Here is a 17,855-nt window from a genome sequence, read left to right as displayed (position 1 = left end):
GCAGTCAGAGGAGATTACCAATATCACAGAGGGTCTAGGTTCTTCTTCGCCTAGTTATCTACTCTTGTTCTCCTTTTGGCATTCCGGTCAGCGTGCCAGCTATCAGTCACTGACTTCGGGATAATTTATTTAGCAATGCTGGAGTCTGGGACATCAGGATATCACTTCAATTTGATTTGGCCTTGGCAAAGTTCACGCCGGTTAGAAACATGCCTCACTTTTCTCCTTACTCCTCACGGTCATGCACACCAAGACAACTACTTCCGGGTCCAAGCTGCCCCACTAGGGATTTGTTTATGGGCATCATAGTGAGAGGCCTCACACTCAAAGGTCGCAAAATGGAAAACCATTACAAGGTGCAGCTCAGTAATTGCCTCGGAGTACCTCGGGTTCTTGGTGAACCTACAAGTCGTATATATTCCCACAACCTCAAAGGTGCAGTGTATGTAATGGTATATTGCTTTCAAAACACTTCCATACTTAGAAGAAGTTACAGGTGAAAAATGTAGGCACAAATGGCTGTTTTTTACCACTCCATTTCAATAATATTTCATTTCAACTGTTAATTGCTATAGGAAAACCTTGAAGAATCTGCGCAAATCACCTACTTTTCAGAAATGTATAGCTTTCCAGGATCCATGTCTGGTTTCATACCCATTTCTACCACTAACTGCAATGAGGGCGAAAGCACACAAAATAGGAAAAATATGCTATGTCCCACTAATATGCCAAAACAGTGTAGAAAATGTTGGTTTTCTGACAAAGGTCTGCCTGTTCCTGAAAGCTGGAAAGATGGTGATTTTAGCACCGCAAGCTCTTCATTGATGCCATTTGCAGGGGAAAAACAGATGCTTTCTTCAGCAGCACTCCCCCCCCCCCCCCCCCCCCCCCCAAAAAAAACAAAATGCTGTTGTATTTTGGCTAATTTCTCTGTCCCCTCCTGGGGAATCCACAAACTCCGGGGACCGTTACAATGTCCAGGCTGTTGGAAAAAAAGGACACAAATTTGGCGTGGATGCCTTATGTGGACAACAAGGTATGGGGGCCTAAGCACTAACTATGCCAAATAGCCCAAAAAAGGCTTAGCACAGGGGAGGAAAAGGCCTAGCATCGAAGTGGTTAATCTTCCCATGCATGCCGCCAGTCCTCTTCTCTAATAATGCACATTGAAAATAAAATACATAAGCTGTTCAGTTTTCAGTTTCTATGGTTTCTAAATTGTGTTTTTTTTCTTTCAGTGTTTTACAAAATGTTAAAACATTTTTTACTTTTTATTTCTCTGTAAACATTCATGAGGCTTGTGTTTATCTAAAGAATTTTACGGTTTTTTCCTTCTCTTTGAACCTATTGCCATTTTTAATATCCATTTATCTTCTCCTAACCCTCTTTTTGGATTTTCTCTTTTAGGTAACGTTTCATTGTTTTGCTCACCTGTCTCATTTTCCATCGATCTCTTTCAAACAGGCACATGCTGGATAGAGGTATATTTGCATTTCATTAATATTTAATTGCAGCAGGCGAAATGTTAATGGTTGGTATTTAACACCCCATCCTGTTCCTCTATTCTTCAGACAAACAGTAAAGATTGACTGAAATGGGGCACTCAGTGTGTGTTATTGTAAGTCCGCTTCATATTACCCAGTTCTTTATCTCACAATACTGCTGGGCTGTAAATGTATTATTCCTGTCTGATCTTGGCTTGCAGCAGTTCCACCTGGTCTTAGAAGAGAAGGTGCTAAGGAATGAACACACATACCGTTAGTTACAGGCTCTTCAGTCACATGGCAGTAACAAACTTTTATCCTGCTGCCTCACCTATCGCTCGTTGACTCTGTGCCTGCCTTTGACCTGATAGGGAGCAGCACTGTTTTTCTGGCTAGGATTGTGCTATTCAAATACCACATGCATAGCACCTTTTTAAAAGAAGAACACTTTAGTGGCTGCAAACTGTGTTGCTGTATGAAGCAGCTGAGATAGTAAAGAACCTTGGTGGCCTGCAGCAAGCTTTGGATCATTTGCCGTTGTGTTTGACTCTGTGAATTAATTTTATTTAACATTGTTGAGCTGTGCCTATGGATTTTTTTTGTGTATTTGAAAAGCAGTGCTAAGCATTGTGGGCATTTGTTTATTCAAAAGCTGTGTAGGGACTGTGTACTTGCCTAACGTTTGAGAGTCGAAGAAGGCACTTTATCTTTGTGTTATGTGCAGGGTGCACTGTTCTGGTGCATTTTCCATCTTGTGGAAAGAATGAGCACACCTCTGTATGTTCCCATTAAATGTGGCCAGAGTGGTTTGTACAGGTGATATTGCAAAGCGTGAAAAGGAGGAGAGTTATATGAAAGTCATGGGAATTACGTGTTTGGGAAGTCTTGTTCACAGGCTTGGGCTGGAAAAGGGATGTTGACTGCAAGACATTGCAAGTGAGGTGCAGGTGAATTGATATAAGAACCGGTCCTACCTTGATGGTTGAAAGCGTGGAGAGCAGTCAAGGTGAAGGAAATATGGACAGAGCCATTTGACTTAAGAGATGTTTTTACGAGCGTGTTTCAGGTGCTGAGCATGGTTTAGGAGTGGAAGGGTGCTAACAGGCTTGGCTTTAGTGCACCATTGGTGCACCCTCTAATCAGATGCACCACAGCTTTCAACTATTAGGCCACAAGGCTAGTGTGCTACCTCAATAAGCACTAAAGTTAGAGGTTGGACAACTAAGCAACAGACGGTAACCCAACTCAGACTCTTGCTCCAGCCGGGGAGCTCCCATCCTGGTGGATAATACTGTCAAACTAAAAATACCTAAAACATATTTGAGAAAAGTCAAACGACAAAGAAGGTATAATCAATAAACCTCTGCTCTGCAGAATATTGTGGGAGAGTCAGTGAACAATAATATTTAATGCATGGCACAACATTCTAATGTGCACCCTGTTGTCTTGAGTCATCATGATTCATCTCTTTCTCCAAGATCAATTGTTGTTTTAACAAACTCTTGACCATATGCATCTACCTAAAGCTGTAACTAGTATTTGAGTGGTATGTGAGCGCCCACTAAGTTGCTGAATGAACACTAGTAAGTTACCACCTTCGCTGAAATAAATAAGATATGACATGTTCAACAGAACTTTTATTTAAATATCTGTGTATGGATGTATGAACAAGAAATGGATTTCTCCAGAGTCCAGACCCACCTCTAGCAAGAGAAAAACATGATAAACCTCATAATCTCTACACTGTACAACCAACCTTGATTGTTGTTTGTAGTCTCTACTTCGCATACAATACAGATAAGTGTACCTTACAATCGTTGTTTATATCCTTATTCAAATCCACCATTCATAGAAACTATTCCGTTCAAGGTGGTTACCAACACCTCATTCAGTTTGATACCAATGTCCATATACGTGGTCTACTCATTACTTTACTACCACTGTACTCCCTGCTCTATTATCACCATAACAGTCTCATTGTGACACCTTGACTTAACTTTTTTTTACTACTTCGAATCAAAATTGGAGAACTTTTACCTTTAGAAACTGACTTCAATTGGCACCTCCTGCAATATAACCCTCTTTGCACTACTCGAAAGGACACATTTAATGAAGCATCTCATTCAGGCAGTCATTCGATCCTCTAAGACTCTTAGGGGTTTATTTACAAGAATTGCAGCTAACTAGTGTTGGCGTTAGTTAGCTGCAATTTTCTTGCTGTAGTGTATCGCCGAGAACTGTCACCATGGTTCCGATGTATTTACAGTACGTCGCCACATGGCGATAAGATCTGCTCGCGGCGGTGAAAACTGACGCTAACACTAGCGTCACGACGATAAAAATTTTGCCACTGAGAGAAGTGATTAAAGGCCAATATAGAGGCAAAAAAACTCACGTTAGTCAGCCCAACGTCACCTTTCTGCCTCTAGAGGTAAAAATAGCCTATAATTCCACTACCAATGATAAAAAGAATATAAAAACAATGAAATGCATAATGGAGCAGCCAGGGCAAATTCAGTACACCTAAACAACCCCCCCCCCCCCCCAAATCCCCCCAACAGCCAGGATGACCAGCCAGAGTCCGAGGGGAAGAGGAAATGCAGATTGAGGGCTCCATATATGTAAAGAGGCGTACCGCTGGGGAAAACCAGTGATGCATCACTTTTCATAGCGCTTCTCTTGTGATCCAGCAGAAGAGGTGCAAAAATGTGGTTATAAATATAACGCATATAAAATCATTTACTAAAACCAAGAGTTTGGGCCCATATTAAACTCTATAACCTCTAAGATTTCCATGAGATCCTTTTATAGAGCTTTCTGTTGAGCTAATAGGGACAGAAAACATTTCCCCCACGAGGACCTATAATGAAAGAAATGTCTGTCTAACAACAAATGTCAAAAAAATGTTATGTTAATAATTCCTTCATATAAAGAAAACCAAACTCTGTATATTTATATAGGCACTTTTACCTAAACTTCATATGCATGATCAATGCACAAAAACAAAATACATTAGAACCTTCAAACGTATTTCTTCTAGTACAGGCAAATCACAATACAAGACACAAATCAAGGCAGTAATATATCTTAATCAATAACTGGCGTGAGGGGAACGTGAGAGAGAAAGAAACATACACATTGAAATATCAATATGTAAATCAAGTTTTCATACGAACCTAGATTTCAATGAACTAAAGCACAGCATGCAATAGTCAGGAGATTGGCTACCCCCACACCTCCCAGCTGTAGGGTTTTAGCATATGCAACTTCACCAGCCGATGAAATGCAAATGTAAATCAGTAAAGTTGTTTCATGGAAAGTTAGAATTTCGGAGTGACAGCATGTCACGGCCCAACAAAATGTCCGGTCGCCTGTTTTTCAGCATGAACACACACGCTCTTCAGAACTCGTGCAGAACCAAAGCAGCGCGCGCTCTCCGTCATTTTCCCACAGGGTAGTTATACCTCAAAATGTTCATGACTCCAACCCCCACAAGTAATTTCTTCAAAATGTACACTCTTTCGTTGGTTAGAGTCCATGGTGTGATTGTTGTATGATCATTCTCCAGTCCAAAAACCGTCCGGTAAACTTTTGTTCTCCGTCTAAAATTCTCTCGATGAATACATTGTCTCATTTGCCTCGGAAATAGGAAATCTTTCAGTTTCTTTACACATCCACACGCTCGCTTCCGAGTTAGCTTGCAACAAAGTCAGTACAAACTTTCATTGAAAGAAACGCGTTAGCCGTAGAAGGGGGAATTCTAGTGATAACCTTAAACAAATAGATCAGCATTTTGGAAATAATGATGTACAAAATACATTCTTTTAGGCCTACAATAGTAAATTCACTAACAGGTTTTGGGCCTACATGAAGAAACCACCGTGTCATTTTTTCTAAAGAATAAACTCAGAATTATTAATTTAATTTTGAAAATAGAAAGTCCATAAGAAACGATATAAAGAAAACATTATTTTCATTGGTTTTCATAAGCCTAGTGTGAGTATTTTTTCACAAAACATATGCAATCATTTTTCATTTAACTTTTCTTATTGCATATATATACTACAAGCAAAAATCATTTTACTTTAATCACGTTCATGATCATTTTCTCTAAGTTATGAATTGCAATTTACTACTTTTCACCGGTATTTCTTATTAGATCAGTAATCGTATATCTTTTTATTTCACATTTCGTGTCGCTCCTGCATGGTTTTACGGTGCAGCTTTAAAATCTTTCACGTTCCGTGTCATTTCTGCAGGCTTTTACGATGCAGTCTTTTGTTCTCGTATGTACCACAAGATCATACAGTTAGTATTGCTCATTAAACATGTATTAGTTCACACTAGATGAGCTGAATTGATAAGGCAGATTTATTTCTGAATAATCATGTGCCATCAATCCCCCATCCCATTGCAAATCAAGCCATCACACAAACCCCATAATCAGATTACAATCTGATTATTTCAGAATGCAGTTGTTCTCGTTTGTTTTAGTCTAACACCCTCTATATCTCTTAGCATCTCATATCTACATCTCAATGTTATCCCTTTTTCTCTTTCTAGCTCTTCGTTTTGTCTCTGTTACTTTGCTCACACAACATCTATATAACAATATTATGATTAGTATACCAATAGCAATTATGGGTATTAGCATTTTTCCTACTAAGCTGTAACTTAGTGCTGCTAACCAATTTCTCACAGAGGAAATACTCTTACCAAGTTTCTCCCATGCACCATCAACTTTCAATTCTGTTAAATCACCCTGTAAATGAGTTATGTTACTAATATATCCCTCCAAATCTCTGATTTTGTCAAGGATGTAAGTGCAACATTGTTGAATTTTCAGCATACTACAGACTCCACCCTCTTTGGCCAATAATACATCTAGTGCAAGTCTATTTTGTCAAACCATCGATCTAATAGCGACCATTTCAGTATCAATAATTGAGAACCCACCAGGAGTGCTCCAAAGATATCAACCACAATTTCCGCAGCACTTATTCTCGTTTTACTCCATGTTAGTTTCTTTTCATTGGTTCCATGTTTTTCATTCACGTGGTATATTTTTGGAAAGACAATACCCACATAACAACAACCATACCAATGTTGAGGCATTTTATAATAAGCAGTTTTACCACACTCATAATATACTCCATAATAAACTGGATCAGTACCACCTCTTAATTCCCAACCCCCCATAATCACGAAGCTGTGTTCCCATTCATTGGAAGCAATTAAATAATTATTATAATCTGTCTTTAGTTTAAAAAAAAAAAAAAAGATTTTTTTCATATGTTTATTGGGTTTTATACAAAACAAATATGAGGCTCAGTACTGCAATGTCACAATAGCAGGAACACACAGTATTCAAAAAATGTTACCACAAAGTGTCAAGCGGTCAGTGAACTGATTTTTAGGTCTCGCCTGAGCCAGCGCATGCGCTGCTCGGCGAGACATTTAGTAAACAGGGCTTTTAAAAGTGCAACCGCACGCTTTTGGCTGGCATTCTGCCTGCGTTCACGTGCACAGGCACGAGTAGAGGCGCCATATGGCTTTCCTCTTGCTCGGCCAGGCACACGCGCCTTGTTTCAATGCCCCTCCCCCTCCCCTACCACAGAGCGCGTCTCGTAGCTTGTTTTTTTTTTTTTTTTACTTTGAGCGCGAGGCGCGCGCGCGGCCAATGCTTGTTGTTTTTTTTGTGACCCCCATGGTACTGCACACTGGATGCTATACTTCCTGTCTCTTTATCCCATTTTTCAGGTTCTTTTTCCATCCCTTTTTTCTCCCATTGTCACCGTTTTCATGTCTTTCTCTTTATCTGGGTGGAAGTTTAATGATCAAAAATGAAGTTCGGAGCCCCAAAATGAGTGCTCGTCTCCATCATCTTAAAAAATCAACCAATGTGTGAGGTCGAACCATCTTCGGCAGTTACTTTGAGTACAAGCTTCAGGAGCCATGTTTCCCTGTAAACATACTGTGTGATCTTGATGAGTCCCTTTTACTTCTTCCCTCGGCACCGAGTGGCACCCACAGATGCATGCGGGCGCTCTCTTCTTTCACTTACGCTGCTGCCAAAGCTTCATAAATCTATCTCAAATCCGCATTGTTCCCCATCCTGTCTCCACCCTTTCATGCCTTCCGTCTTTCAATATGAGTGCGGGTGATTTTATCAGCCGCGTGTCCACATAGGTGGAACACGTAGCCTTCTGTAGTCCTGTAACCTACAACAGCAATTAATTCTTATCGGACGGCTCTGTGCAGATGTTGGTCTCAGATCTCGCGAGTGTTGACATTAAGTAATTCCACATCATATACCGCCTGAGTCCACGTACCGAGCTGGCCTGTTCATAAATCACCGCTCTCTTTCAACGGGCTCCGCTGCCTGCCAAAAGTTGGTTGTGTTCAAAAAGCTGAATTAAGCGTGATTTAGTGTGCCAAATACCTGAACATTTCTCACATTTTTTATTTAAAACTTCCATAAGTTATCCACTGGCTATCCACACGACTTTCACCCATTCACCTAGTTTTGCAGCACAATATCCTTGGTGCAACAACATCAGCTGTTGCATGGCTAAACCTTGTACCTTATAAGTGTTTAGCCATGCAACAGTTGTTGTTGTTGCACCAAACATATTGTGCTGCATAACTAAATACTTATAAGGTCCCAAAAGCGAGACCTATTGGCTATGCCAATGCTTGTTTTCCATGATCATCATATTAGCAGTCTTCACTTCCCATTCCACCTACGTGCGGCTCCACCCAGTACAGTCCTGACACTGTACAAACATGTAGTGTATCGCCAGTATGTACCCTTCTCTGCGCACCTGCCTAGGGCGGGTTATGGTCAGCTATAGGTCAAGGGTAGTTTCCGTCTGCTCCTGCGTGTCCCCTCCAGCAGCAACCATGCCCTTCCCCTTGGTTGTAAGGTAAGTTTTATAGAGTTCCCAAAAGTTTTTAGGCCTGCTCCGGGGGAGGGAGAAGCTCACTTAAGTTCCGTTTGAGTGCTACATTATAGCATGTCCCGTGGCCACTGGGTTACTGTGGGAAGCGGACCCCGTGACCAGCTGATCGCCACCCTTCGTTTGGCTAGTTACAAACCCATGTCAACCAACCGCCTTACTCCTTTAGGTATCAGTTTAGAGTAGCCCAGCAACGCAAGAGCAGGCTCTGGGGTGAGTGTCAGATCAGCCATCCGTCCTAGTTCTCTAAAAACGGAGTCCCCGTAAATTAGATCTCACCGGGCAAGACCAGGCTAGGTGGAGGAAGTCAGCTGTCTGCTCCTTACATCGGTCACAAGTCGGTTCTTCTCGCAAGCCGTATCTATGTAAATGTTCTGGGGTATAGTAAACCCTGTTGAGAAACTTAAAGTGGATCAATCTGTGCCTTCCGTTCAGGGAGATGCGTTTCGTGCTAGTGCAGCAGTATGTCCACATAGCTTCGTCTATATCCCGTATCAGGTCACTCTGCCAAGATAATCCCGCTTTAGTATAGTGATTTTCCCTTTCGGACATGGATAGCTGGTAGATTTTAGACACTATTCTGAAAGGCGAATTTGCCGTTATAACGTAGGACAAGGCTGGAAGGTCTGGGGGTTCTAGCAGTTCGTCTCCCAGTATGGTCTGCGCCTTCAGCGAATTAAGTGCACACGTGACCCCTTTGTCTCTACATGGGGGCAGCCAGCGACACTAGTCTAACAACGCAGATGGTGAGTAAAGAATAGCGCCCGCCTGTAGCTGGAATAGATAATGCCAAGCCTGTGGTGTCGCGTTTATTGAGTCTAAGATCCCTGTCCGTCGGTCAGGAGATGTGAACATCAAAGCCATCAGTGATAGTGGGGCTGCTTCCACAGTTTCTATACGAAGGTGTGGGATGTCCGGAGAACCATGCATCCAGTAGTAGGCATATGCGCACTGCACAGCTCTGTAATATAAGTCAAAGTCTGGGGCGCCTAGCCCACCCATAGAATACGATAGCGTAAGAAACCTGCCATTTGACACGCGCCTGTTTGACCGCCCAAGCTAACTTTACCATCAGAGATGCAAGGCAACAGAAGAACGTAGAACTAATCAGTCTTTAGTTTTAGAAGCAAAGCTTCCCTTTGTGATGCCAACCCAAAGAAATTGGAGCATATGTCTCTCCTTTCTTATAGTTACCCTCCCGATGAGCCCATGGATGTATATTCGTTTTCTGCTCTAGTGCCTTTCTCTTAAATCTTTGTCTTCTATCTTCTACAGTATTTGTAAACTCTATTTCTACACTATGTAGACAACAGGTTCAGTTATTTCTATGTGCATGTACAGTATCGATAGACTAATAGTCTGAAAGAAATCTCCCAAATACTCTGCATTCATTTTACTGCTCACTCTTTTCATATTCTACTTAATAGGAACTTCTGAAAAGACTAAATCATAATTGGAGTAGATATATTGAAACTGCTTCCTGCCATGGAACAAACTTGTTATTACATTACATATATGTAATTCCATATGTTAAAGGAATGTGATGATAAGTCACCCTTTTGACACCGAAAAGGGTAATTGCATGCACACATAACAATCTCTTGCATACATAGTATCCACGTACTCATAAAGAAATTTAGTGAAATCATTTAACGAAAAGTCATTAATAGATTTATCTTGGGGGAGGTCATTCCTTGTTAGTTCTTTAATTTTTATTTCTGCATACTCTTCAAGGACTCTTGATGGTTCTGATAGTGTTTTCACATAATCATTAGTAGTACTGATAGGAAACATACAATAAGGCACAAACAATCAGTATTATAAGAATACATGCAAAGCAAGCGTTTAAACATTTCCGCCTATTAGAGCTTCGGCTTTGATTACCAGTCTCAGTTTCATCCATTTTAAAGGGAAAAAAATCTATTCTATTCTCTTAGATTAGCAAGATTTGTGTATCTCACACTTTCCAAGCTTCAGATAACGGACCTTCAGATCACGACATCACAACCTTAATTTTCAACCCTCCTTTCTTTTTTCCCCACACCCCTTCGTCTCATGCACAGTTCATTTAGGGTGGCTCATATGACAAAGATTTCTTTGGAACAGAACACAATGAATTTTTTTTCCCAATTGTTTGTAGTAGCCAAGTACGTCCATTCATGACCTTTGTATTTTCTATTTGGTATTCGTGCTTTTTGTTCCGTTTACTGTGTTTTCTTCTTCATCTATGTCACTTTGTTCAGATGGACTATAGACTTCAATCACAGTCGCTGGAACCTTTTTGTTCAAGGTATATTTCAATTACTTAGCTCCTCCAGACCATTTATCACCTAGGTTATGATTTGCAATTTACTACTTTTCACCAATGTTTCTTAGTACATCAATAAGTATCTCTCTTGCAATGCAGCTTTAAAATCTTTCATGTTTCGTGTCATGCAGTCTTTTGTTCTCGTATGTACCACAAGATCACACTGTTAGTATTGCTTGTTAAACATGTATTAGTTCACACTAGATGAGCTGAATTGATCAAGCAGATTTGTTTCTGAATAATCATGCTCCATCACTTGCGACACTATGGTAGCCGAAGGCTGGAAGCGTGGACACTAACCAGGGCCTGGGGGCCTCGCTGGGCCTGTGTCTGAGACCCCGAGTGGGAGGCGGAGGTGCTGTGGAGTTGCTGCGGGCTGAAGGTGGATGTGGGCCACGTCGGGGCCAAGCCTTTTGTCAGATTAGTATAGTCGTCAGCAGCCCAAGAACACACCACAGCCACTAACCTTACTCTCGTGATCAGTAGAGACGATGGCGGTAGAGTAGTCCCCCAAATTCCCCGGAATGCAAGCCCCAGCAGCGGAAGGAGACCCTGCTGCATGAGATTGTGCCCAGGGCAAAAAGGGAATGGGATAAAGAAATAAAACTGTCCTTGTGGGATCTGGTCTGGGACGCAGTGAATTTCTCCGTATGGAGGCAAACCTGCAGGACAGGAAAAAGAAAGGCACAGCAGATGTATGGGAGCTCTTGCTAACAGTAGTAAGCGTATACTAACCCCTACTCCTGCTCTTACTCACCCACGTATAGCAGCCAGAACACTTAGAACACTTAGAACAATCCACCATAGGTCAAAGAATCTCTCCTATGACAACACAGAATACTGGGACACAGTCCCCTTGGTAAATAGCCTGAGGATGCTGTTATGTATTCCTCGCAGTGTCTCTAGTCTTTCCTACGTTGAATCACAAATTGGTCATTGGTCATTACAGCACTGAAACCAATGAGATTGGCGTTCATCAGCTGAACAGCAAGCAAAGCAAAACAAAACAAAGTAAGGCAAGGCAAGAGAGGAATAAATACACAACGCCCTCAGGAGAATGCGGCACCTCGTCCTTGCAAGTACTGTTTCAGGTCAAGAGGGGCGGACCAGGTCACCGGGAATCAAAGCGCTGCTACGTGTCTATCGCGGTAAATATGTAGAATTTCCCAGGGTTCTACTGACACAGCTGGGCAATAGTCACTGAACACTAGTTTAGCAGAGCCGCGGGGTGAAGAGACAGCGCTCCTGCGTTCTTTGCGCGACTGAAGTCAGCACGTAATCAACAGTCTCGGAGTCTGGAGAAAGCGCACCGGCTTCTCCCGTAATACCTGTTCCGTAGAGATGCTGCTCTCTGGACAAGACGACGGCGATCTGAGGCACGGGTTCTCCGGATCTACAGGAACGACGCTGTACAGGCTTCACGCTGGAATCCGGCGGGGAGTACCATCCGCCATGATGGTTGATTCCCACAACGATTGTCAAGCACTTTCTGTTTCCGGAGGAGGAGCTTATGTACGGCCTGCCTCCTGATTCGCCCCACTACCTGCTGGGACTTGTAGTTCGTGGGGTGTTTTCAGTATCTGAGCCCAAATGCTGGTCTCCTGTTACAACCTGCCTTCTCAATGATCGACGTCTCGACGGTCTACCAGGTCTACCGGGGTGAGCCTCATGGTAGCGTTCGACTAACTCAGGATAATGGAGATTTTTTTCAGGTTCCCATGTTCTCTCCTCCACCCCGAACCCTTTCCAATCCACTAGCTACTGAATCCGCCCCCTCACCAGTCAGGAATCAAGGATCTCATGTACCTCATACTCCTCTTGACCGTCTATGTTTAGGGGAGAGGTTTCTTGGGTAATCGCATGCTAGCAGGAAAGGGTTGGAGTAGGGACACATGGAAGACGGGATGGATTTGCCATGTATGGGGCAATGATAACCTCATGGCTACAGGGTTAATAATTTCCTTGATACTATAGGGGCCTATGTATTTCGGTTTTAGTTTATTTATACCCCTAAGATGCAGGTTTTTTGTGGAGTGCCTGACCTTGTCCCCTACTTGGTACGGGGGTTCCTTTTGTCTTTTCTTATCTGCAAAACGTTTTTGTGCGGATCGCAATATTCGATTTGGCTTCTATCGGTACAGCCCAGAGATGAGCATGGTGTCCGTGAATGCTGGGCAACGGGGATTGAACTGGCCAGTCAAACGGAAGCATGTTGGAATGATGTCCGTAGACACAAAAGAAAGGGGAACAGCCTAGTGAGGAATGTGTAGCGTTGTTATAGGCGAACTCCGCCAACCATAACAATGTAGACCAGGTTCGAGTGTTTTGTAATGTGAAACAACGGAGGTATTGCTCCAAAGTCTGGTTCAGCCGTTCTGTTTTGCCATCCGTTTGCGGATGGTAGCTAGAGGAAAGTCGGGCCTCAATGTTTAGTGTATTGCAGAGGGCCTTCCAGAAACGGGAAGTGAATTGAGTACCCCCATCAGTGATCAGAACACTAGGAATCCCGTGGGCTCTGACTACGGGCTGGAGAAAGACCAAGGCGAGCTCCGCAGACGTGGGTAGGCCCACTAACGGAATAAAATGTCCCATCTTAGTTAGATGATCGACTATCACCAATACGACGGTCTTTCCATTACAGGGGGGCATTTCCACTATGAAGTCCATGGATATGGTATGCCAAGGCTGTGGGGGGGGGGGGGTAGGCAAGGGTCGGAGTAGGCCTGTAGGTTTGGCATGACTGGCTTTACCCTGTACGCATACTGAACAGGTGTTGACGTACTCCTTGACGTCTTTACTTACTTCTGGCCACCAAAATGAGCGTTCTACACAGGCAATAGTCTTGTATATTCCCAGGTGCACTCCCAGCACTGAGTCATGAGCCCACGTCAGTACTTGCTGTTGCAGGGTTTTGTGGGGAATATACGATGCATGATAATAGTAGGCCAATTCCTCGAATTTCCGAGCGGTGCTCTGGTTCCTGTTGAATCCAGGCCTGTACGTCCAGGTTCGCCAGGGACACACGTACATCTTCCAGAAAGTCCTGGGAGGCTAGGAGAGCTATGGTTTGCGTGGGCGAGTCTGCTTCTGTTAGAATGAACGGTGGTTATGGTGGGTTCTTCAGGGTCGCATCTTCTGCGTCATTCATACGAGAAAGAGCGTCTGCTTTCCCGTTTTGTGGTCATGGTTGGTACTTTATCACGAAGTCGTAATCAGAAAAGAACAAAGTCCACCATAACTGACGAGATGTCAGGGCCTTCGCAGTCTTCAGGAACAGCAGATTCCTATGGTCCGTATAAATCTCCACTGGATGCAGTGCTCCCAGGAGATAGTGCCGCCATTCTTCGCAGACCTTTTTTATAGCCAATAACTCTTTGTCAGAGATGGTGTAATTGACTTCGCTGGAAGTGAGTTTTTTCGAGTAATACGCCACAGGGTGGAGTTGTCCATTTTCGGGATGTTGTTGCGACACACTCCTCCCACCGCTTGTTGCGAGGCGTCCGCTTCGATGACAAAAGGGAGTTGTGGATCTGGATGGCATAGAATAGGGGCCTGCGTAAACTTGTCTTTTAACAGCTGGAAAGACCGAGTAGCCTCTTCACTCCACACGAAAGGGATGTTTTTTTACAACAGGCTAGAGATGGGATGTATACGTTTTGAGAAACCCTGAATGAAACGCCGATAGTAATTGGCGAAGCCGAGGAAACTCTGTACGGATTTTACGGTCTGAGGTGTCTTCCAGGTAGTGATTGTTTCGACCTTACTCATGTCCATCTGGAACCTCTGGGCATTGATGATATAACCCAAAAAGGCCACTTGAAAGTGAAAAAGACATTTCTCGAGTTTGGCATATAACGAATGCTGGCGTGGCCTGTCCAGAACTGCTTTTACGTGGGATACATGTTCTAGGAGTGTGGGGGAGTAGATTAAAATGTCATCAATATAGACCAGAGTTATAAACAAGTACGGACTTGTTGATAGCTGCGCACTGTTCACGTGGTGTTTATATTAACACCTCTTGTTTACACGTAATAATACAACATAAACAATGTATTCAGATAAAAAAAAAATTTTCATTCGATTGTTTACAAGGCATGTAGTGCTGTTTGTTAAACAGACATTTAGGAGAAAATAAAGTTTTCAATTTGAATATATCGTGAAAAAAACATTCAATGCTTTTACATTAGTTCCTTATAATGTGCAAATGTGTGATACATTCACAAAAGTACATATGTTGTCATTCACATAAATACATTAATGTTTTGTATGCCCAATGCATTTCGGAACTTATGAGTTCCTTCTTCAGGGGGCCAATCTGAAATGAAAACATAAAAACAATCCTGTCAATTTATATATCATGGCGGCTGAATACATGTGGAAATGTTAAATGTGTTTAAAGAGTCCATACCTCACAAGTCAGAAATTGATACGCTATTGTTTTATACTCTGAAAAAAATGATGGAAAAATAAAATGGATTGTTTATCTGTATTTAGCTATCACTGATTGTATGTTAACAGAACCGATACCACTGAGCTTACCTTTGCATCATGTTAAAGCGAGCGATTGTGTGCCCTGTGTGGTGAAAAACGGGTAATTGAAACACTTAGAACTATCTAGAGGTTATATCGCGCTAATGGTAACTGACATAAAGTAGCATGCGTCTTACCTCACAGAGGTATCGAAGCTGTTCTTCGTAAAGAATCATCATGCCAAGAACATAAAGAGACATAAAATACGGCTGAATAACTGCAGACCAGTTAATCTTGAGATGTTCAGTACAAGCTCGCCAATCTGTAAAACACTGGTATGCTTCTTACCTTTTAAAGGTGTACTGTTCAACTGCCCTGAAAAAACGTAAAAATACGAGCGTTATTGTGCTGTGTGGCGAACCTTCGTTCTAAGTATTTACAGCCCAACTAGGTGGGAGAAATGAATCCTAACGTAACTGAAGAAAGCTTACCAATATTGATCCAAAATGAACGTATCAAGTAACTGCCATAAGACGAGAGAGTAGCTGCTCCGTATGATGTGGATTTAAACGAGCCCGTAATCGCGGGAAAAATATGTCATAGAAAGCAGACTTGAACTAATTCGTCTGACATACTTTGTCGAGACGCGCCATATTGAAGTATGTGAATAATGTTGCCAGCGTGCTAACCCATAATAAATGCTAAAGTATACTGGAATCTTAATGAATGATAAAATGAGGTTGAATACCAAAAGACGAGAAAGAAGCTGCGCCGTATATTGTTAATTTAAAAGAGCCCGTAATCGCGGGAAGATGTGTCATAGAAAGCGGACTAAAACTTATACGTCTGACTAACTATGTCGTAATGCGCCATGTTGAAGGATATAAATCCTGATGCCAACGTACTGCCTCATAATAAATGCTAAAGTATGCTAGAAGCGTGATGGAAAATAAAATGAGGTTAAGTAAAAGTAAAATGCTTAATATAAGAAATATAAAAATAACAGAAGGTATGGCCAGGAATAATAAAGATGATTGTGAAGAATAATGGAACGCTGGTCCACGCTAATTGGTATTGTTAGAATAACTGTTGTTGCTGAATTATGAAAAAATGCTTAGGAATGCTCAGTGTACCTAATGTGTGGAAATAAAGTTGTCTATTCATGTATTAAAATAGATACTGAGATTAATGTGAACAATGTGTGAAAAAAGTTTAAAATGAAGGGGGGGGAATCACCATGATAGTGTGGAAAGTGTAAACACTATGTTTTGAAAAGACCTAATATACTCAATGTTCTGACTGTGTGACTTTTTCGCTATTGGACTAATGTTCGCACTATAACCGGTAAGTACAGCCGGAAGGCTACATTAAGTAAAATGACTTGTGGGTGACCGGAGGACAAAGTCAATAAGTTTCTGCTCATGATTATAGTCAACAACAGTATTATAAATAACAAGCCATGTCCAATCTGTCATTCAAACCCTTTGGAAGCATTGTGTCCAGAGATTGTATCCAATACGTTTCTCGTTGTAAGAGTTTAAGGTGGTTATTTACTCCTGGGACTGGATAAATTCGTTCTATGATTTGAAATCTCAATTGTGAGATTGAATGGTTGGCTTCTGACCAGTGAACGGCAAGTGAGGAATTCAAATTCTTGGTCCTGATGCGGCTCTTGTGTTCTGTGAGCCTTATTTTAATTTTCCGTTCTGTTTTTCCAATATACATCCTGCCGCAAGGACATTTGATGCCGTATACAACATTACTAGTGTTGCAATCACTGGTGTGTCTGAGCGCTACTTTCTTACCAGTGATCGGGTGTGTTAATTCATGTCCCGGAATAACATTATTGCAATGAGAACAGTTCAAACATTTTGTTGTTCCCTTAAATGAAATTTGGGTTGCTTGCACTCGTGAATTGGATAGTAATTCTCGTAAATTTCTTCCTCTAGTATATGCATGTAGTGGTGGTTCTTTGAAAATGTTGTTGAAATCAGGTTCGTTGGCCAAAAGCTCCCATCGGCTGTTGATGATCTTTTTGATTGCTGGTGAGCTGGTAGTGTATTTAGATACAAACACTATTTCCTTCTTGCCAGGTGTAATCGTAGCGTTTAGGAGGTCATTAAGATTTTTCATGGTTGCTCGTTGAGCACATTCTTGCAGTATCGTCTCCGGATAACCACTTTGTATTTGTTTTTAAATTCCTCTATTTTGTCATTGGTTGCTTGTGAGTTTGAGCAAATTCGTTTGATTCTGATGAACTGCGAGTATGGAAGGTTTCTGATGAGACTCCTTGGGTGAAAACTCGAATATTCCAGGGCGTTATTCTGGTCAGTGGGTTTAGAGTATATGGCAGTTTCAAGTTTATTGGTGTCTGTCGATTTTGTGATTATGACATCTAAGTATTCAATGGATTGTGCATGGATCTTGTGTGTTACTTGTATCCTTGGATCATACGTGTTAATGGTGTTGATCATCATCTCCAAATTCTCTTTGGTGTCCATCCAGATAAGAAATATATCGTCAATGAAGCGACAGTAAAGTTTTATCTTCGACCACCAGGAGGGGTTGTTGATGATGTACTGATATTCAAAATATGCCATAAAGATATTGGCATACGCCGGTGCCCCCGAAAAA

General features: G+C 42.0%; 1 protein-coding gene across 5 annotated transcripts in view; it reads left to right on the top strand.

The window, feature by feature from the left end:
• Nucleotides 1–17,855, top strand: part of LOC146835331 (uncharacterized) — a 122,194-nt gene that overhangs the window by 55,248 nt on the left and 49,091 nt on the right. For 4 of the 5 annotated variants that reach the window (XM_085602913.1, XM_085602909.1, XM_085602912.1 and 1 more), the window contains one exon: nucleotides 1,408–1,481. The exons of the other annotated variant lie outside the window; for it this stretch is intronic. The gene's annotated coding sequence lies outside the window, so the exon portion shown is untranslated. The remainder of the gene's footprint in view (nucleotides 1–1,407; nucleotides 1,482–17,855) is intronic. 5 annotated transcript variants of the gene reach the window in all.

This window comes from Triturus cristatus, chromosome 4_2 (genome assembly GCF_964204655.1).
Source record: "Triturus cristatus chromosome 4_2, aTriCri1.1, whole genome shotgun sequence".
NCBI classification, from domain to species: domain Eukaryota; kingdom Metazoa; phylum Chordata; class Amphibia; order Caudata; family Salamandridae; genus Triturus; species Triturus cristatus.
The sequence above is the reverse complement of the archived record's forward strand: the minus strand, read 5'-3'. Positions and strand labels throughout refer to the sequence as shown.